The sequence below is a fragment of the Bufo gargarizans genome, chromosome 4 (genome assembly GCF_014858855.1).
Source record: "Bufo gargarizans isolate SCDJY-AF-19 chromosome 4, ASM1485885v1, whole genome shotgun sequence".
Classification (NCBI taxonomy): domain Eukaryota; kingdom Metazoa; phylum Chordata; class Amphibia; order Anura; family Bufonidae; genus Bufo; species Bufo gargarizans.
Window position 1 is genome coordinate 529,813,126 of NC_058083.1, and position 5,807 is coordinate 529,818,932.

The 5,807-nt window shown below is 44.8% G+C and overlaps 1 protein-coding gene across 1 annotated transcript in view; it reads right to left on the bottom strand.

The window, feature by feature from the left end:
* LOC122934737 (oocyte zinc finger protein XlCOF22-like) overlaps positions 1-5,807 on the bottom strand; it is a 676,648-nt gene that overhangs the window by 560,328 nt on the left and 110,513 nt on the right. The window lies entirely within an intron of this gene.

Sequence of the window (5,807 nt, forward strand, 5' to 3'; positions counted from 1 at the left end):
AAGATCTAAAGCAGTTCAGCAGCAAACTTTGTGAAAACTAATATTTGTGTCATTCTCAAAACTTTTGGCCACGACTGTACGTGCAAAAAGAAAAATTAATTCTGTGTTTAGCGCTGCAGTTATCTGTTGAAAAGCCTTTAGTGGTGTATTTGAGTAGAACAAGAAAAATATATTTGGCGTTCAGCGCCGCATTTATATGTGGTAAAGCCTTTAGTGGAGTATTTCAGTAGAAAAAAAAAAAATTCGGCGTTAGGAGTGTTTTAATTTTCTTTTTATTTACTTATTGTATTGTAGAGATCCAAGAATTATGTTGGAGGCATGTAGTGTATGCAAGCCATGTGCAACCCCTCTCATCACGTTCACAATCTCGTCTGAACTCAATTTATTGTTGCCTTGAATACAGCCCAAGCTTTTGCCAGGATAAAAATGAACCATGAGGTATACCACTGGATCAAAGTTGCAAAAATACAAGTAAAGAAGTTGCAAAATCCCAGATTCCTCTTTCTGTTGTAACTAAGCTTTGTGATATTTTGACGCCCTCACAATCACTTGTTCTCCTGTATCCACACCTACAGAATAGCCCTTGAGTAAAACTTTTTGGATCTGGATTTGTGTGCATACCAGTGGGCGTTTGCTGCTAAGTTCATTCAGTGGTTTGGCATCAAACAGCACCAACTCCATACTACCTGTTAGAAGACCTCATGAATTCATGTACCTGGTTATTCCTACATCAGAGTAGATTAGAGGTAGGTCAGGAAACCACTTCTGGGCCAAATTGCTTAATAATGCATATTCTTCTTGTTCACGCTGTATCCCAAAGAATATCTTGTTCCTTATGGTTTCAATTTCATGTTTCACTTCACTGTGCGCTGTTGGATTGTATTCATCAGACTCTTTCATGGTGCTGCTGAGCACTGTAAATTGTCCCTGCAGTGGAGGCTGGGGACACAGTGGAGGATGAGGATGCAGAGCCGGTCATTGTCGCAGGACAAATGGCGTGAGAACGTGGAGGCGGAAGCAGGGTTCACGTGGCCATGTTGCTGGTGTGGCTGGGTAGGTACTACATTTACCCACTGGGCTGTAAAGGACATATATTGTCCTTGACCATAGTTACATCTACCAACCAATTTTCACATAAAAAATTTCACCACCATGTAATTCGGTCTATACAGCAAAAGTAGGTCTACAATCACCCATCAATTGTCCCAAAAAAGGCTGTTTCAAATAAAACATTTCACCACATTCATGAACTGGAAGTGCGTTTGGTGTCTGCAGGAGGAAGCAAGTTAAAACCGTTAGCAGCCAAGATTGATATACTTAAAATTCTTAGAAGTGAAAATAACAACACGAGGGTGGCTGATGATCTTCTGGAAGCTGTTAAGGTTGTTGGTCAGGGACATTTGTCTGCTCAAATCTTCTTTAAATATTTTAGAGAAGAATTGGAAAAAATAAAGCTTTGCCCAGGAACTCATTCGAGAATGTTCAGATGTGGTTGAATTAGACATGCTTACTGACAGAAGAATCAAAGTTAAAGAACAACTAAATTCATCCAGCAATGCCTTTTTGATTGAGGTTGGCCAGTTTCCTTTCGAATCGAGGCTTTGAAAGCTTCAGGTGCTACTGAATTCACTTGAAGTTGTGTATGGAGCATGTTGTGATTGTGAGGATTCGGATCCTGTTTTCCAGAAGTTTTTAATTGGAAACAGTTAAGTTTTGAAAAATTCAGCATTGTCAGAAGTGACACTGACAGTTCTATGGCCCTTCTCTGCAGATGATTGTCTAGGGTGAACAGACATCCGGTTTTAGGCCGGACAGTCCAGTTTTTAGACTCCTGGTCCTCCGTCTGGTGCAAGGCCAGGACGACCGGCCAGAAGTCCTCCTTTTTTGTTGTTATGGTCCGCTCAGGAATAGTCACTTTAAGGAGGCAGAGCCCGGCAGCACGTTTCACACACGGCCCGCTTATGTGACAACCTCCTTATCAGAGCACACTGCAACTGCACAGGCGGGAACAGAGGCGTGTGTGTGTGTGCTGCGGATTGAGGGCGCAGCACTTTCAGTAGAGCAGCGCACCAATATAGGTAATACACTATGCACTAACCCTGCACACAAATGCAAACTAATTCACACCAGCCTGCGTCTATCTGCGGTATTGCTTACTGGACACTATGGGGACTACAGTCTGCAGCACAGAAACCGCACAAGCACCGTGTCTCGCTCTTCCAGTGCGGACCTACTTCCTCCACTACGTCCCGTTCACTTCAGATCACTCCGCCTCAGGCGCCTGTGTTTGACTAACAGCCTATAACTCCTGCAGTGCTAACCTCCCAGTGACTCACAACCACCATCATCTTCACCATCACTACCACCGTCATCCTATACTTCGCAGGCCTCAGCTAGTCTCCTCCCCCCGTTTTTTTTTTCCCCGGCTCACAATGGGGAAACAAAACTTACTGCTGACACCCTCTCCAATCTATCGGGGGGCATTACTTAGATAAGCGTTAAGCAGAACAGGTTCTGTAGACATCAATGAGGAATGAGCTGACAAAGGTGTAAAATGAGTGCGCTTCTTCTTGATGCTAACTTCGACCTGTGAGGCTGAGTTCATACTTGAGTTATTTGGTCAGTTTTGGCCCCATGACTGCCCAAATAAGTGAAGTGTGCAGTGATTCTAAGAGCGACCCCTGTCATCTGCATGTCATGCTGACTCACAGTATTATTTCACTACCCCAGCACACTCCCTATGCGTGTTACTGCAAGGCACAGTGTTCTACACCCCATTAAAGGCTCTCTGCAGCCAGGAAATAGCTATTTTTTTAATGTAATTTGCCGAGAATAAATTAGGATCAAAGCAAATCTTTTTGAAAAATTTGGCGAACCGGCGAATACAATTTTTGAGAAATTGTTTGGTTGGTTTTAATATATGGACTGTTTCTTTATGAATTTTGCTATTAAAATGGACCAATAACTCTATGCGGTCTGGTAGTTCTTGATAGGGACTTGTAATGTGTTCTACCATAGGCACATGTACTTTGAGTATTACATGGTGGTGAAATATATGAGCTTATACTCATTTTGATGGTCATAAGCTTGCACCTTATTTGGGTTGTGTTCCTCTAAGAGCTGCTTACAGACATACAGGCAATGCAAAATCGAGGCTGAGGAGGTCTGCTTGCAGGTCTGGAATGTGGATTCCACTTCAGGTATCCACTCCATAATGTTCATTCCTTTGTAGGTAAGTTCTGAGATAGATGCAGTCCACACCTGCATCAAGTTATTTCTTGAAAAGCTCTCATTTATAATGAAGAAAGACTGGGTGGAGGTGTCTTCTAGGAAACACACAACGTTTTTTGCAGGGTGGGAAAGCTTTATTAACTTGTTAGACAGTCTATACACGATTGTGTCCAGCTCACATTGTGGTTTCAGCCCCTCTAATGTTAGGAGACCCACTGGTGAGTGTGACATCATTTTTTTAGTGACTTGATGGAGGGTTCCATGAGCCACACACCTGTTCCCATCTCCAAAACATCTGTCACTGGACAAGAGGTTTTGATTCTGGACTTTTGTGCTGAACACTTTTCAACCTACGCGGTGTAAGTTTACAGTTGAGTTGCTCACTTTGCAGTTCCTAATGCTCAGGTACTTTCCCTCAGGGGAAGGTGCTTTAAGAACCCCACGTTAGCCAGCCATTAACTGGGGAAGATTAAGCAAGAAGATTGTAGCAATCCATAAAACAGCATGGAGGTTGTCATCAGACCCCCCCACACACACAAAGATACTGCTACTACATAGGCCCCAAAGAGCCTGCTGCCATTTTTCCCCCAGAGAGCTAGCTGCTACCAGTTGTATTTACCTTCTCCATTCCTGCTCAATACGGGCACAAAAAGAAAATAGCGCCTGGCAATGATATCTGCTCATCGAGCCTGTCCTGGCCACTCAGCAATCATGTCGACCGGCTCTGGCACCACTAAATATCATGGATGTAATTCTTAAGCGGCCGAGATGGGATTGGGGAGTGTACATATACGTGAGCATAGTGACTACACTGCAACAGCGTGCTGCTCACAGGAGTCCCACTGTTGCAGCACTACTTACACATATTACAGGTCTAATTTCTCATCAGCCGCCCATATCACTGGCGGGCCACAAAAAATAAGGCCGCGGGCCTTGTGTTTGACACATGTTTTAGAGTGGCCACTGCCAATCCAAGACTACGTCGTGGACTGCGACTTGGGCTGGGAGAGTCCTTTGCTGGCATCAGCTAAAGCTTGTCTCACAGTATACTGCCATTTCATGAGGTCTATGTGCCTCCTAGACTTTACCTAGACCTACTCTTATGCATGCTAATTTGTAAAACTAATATCTCTGCCACAGGTAGCATGCGGCGTGTTCTTCCTTCGCAGCGCCTAGCGGAGCGAGAACGCGGGTGAAGACCTCGTCTACATGGGGACCAGGGGGCGGGGAAGATCCGGCCGCGCACACCTCCTCAGCATGGCCGGCGTCCTCCGTCCCCTAGACAACGAGCAGCAGGGGAGCTGAGTGCCGATAATGATGAATCGGCGCTCGGCTGTGTAATTTGAGTCACGTGATGCTGGCTACGTCATGTGACTCACCAGTCAGAGCTATTTAAACAGGCAGCCTACTGGACACAGGTTGCCTGTGATTGGTCTTTATTACCTTCACCAGCGTATCTAGATTGTGACTTTTGCGTGTTTTGACCTCAGCTTGCTCTGACCCTGACCTTGTAAACCCCTTGGATTTGACGCAACCTCTTGGCTCCTGACTTTGGCTTGTTTTGACTCAGATATTGTGTTAACCCCTGTATTGTCGCTAACTCCCGCTTTGACCTTGGTTTGTACGGACTTCATTTTCTGTTTATTGTGTGCCTGCGCACCTCCTACCCTTGACCTAGGTTTCATTGCTTCTATTGATATAGCGTGCCTGCCTGTCACTTTGTTTATTGTTTTCTCCATTTGTTTCTGTTCCTTTAAGCCCCTGCACGTACACAAGCTAGGGACTGTCATCCAGTTGTACACCTTTGGTTAGGACGGACTGTGCACGTAGGCAGGGACAGAGGTGTGGGTGGAATTTAGGGCTGCAGTCTTCCCTCCCCTACCTGACAATCTCTATTAATTTTGGGGTTCAAACTTCTCTTAGCAAGTATCCTATGGACCTTTCCTTCTTGTTATGTCTGCTGCTTTCTTGTTACTTTGAGCGGACAGAGGGTTGCCCAGAGTCTATGCTAAAATCCGCTTCTCTGTCCAGGTTCAGACTTTACTTAATTCTGACCCTCTGCCACCCAACCCGTGCCTAATCACCATATTGACTCTGAGAGGCCTGCCTAACCTTTGGACTTTTTTCTCAGATTTGCACAAACTCTGCTGCCCTGACCTTGTCCTGTTACAAGTTTTGCGTGATCCCTCACTGCCACGCACCGGTGTTTCTGACTCCTGTGGGTCAGCTATCTACCAAACAGGACTACTCCAGGAGGTAGCTGCCTGGTGGCACCCCTATAGTGAATTCCAGATCCCTGTATCAGGGTTAAAGTGTGAATACCAGGGGACTGCCAGGATAACAATCGTAGGCTTAGCCCAAAGACAAACCGTTTGGTGGACACAGTGGTTCCTCACCCACTTATTGTTGCAGTCTTATGGACAGATCTGGCTGGTCAGTTCTATATTATTTTTGATGTTTCACCACAATTAGAAGGACATTGTTTTTAATATTCTCTTTAAGAAACCTGACTAAAAGATATACATTATGTACAAAAACAAGAATTATAATGAGCAATATGAAAAGATCACTCAATA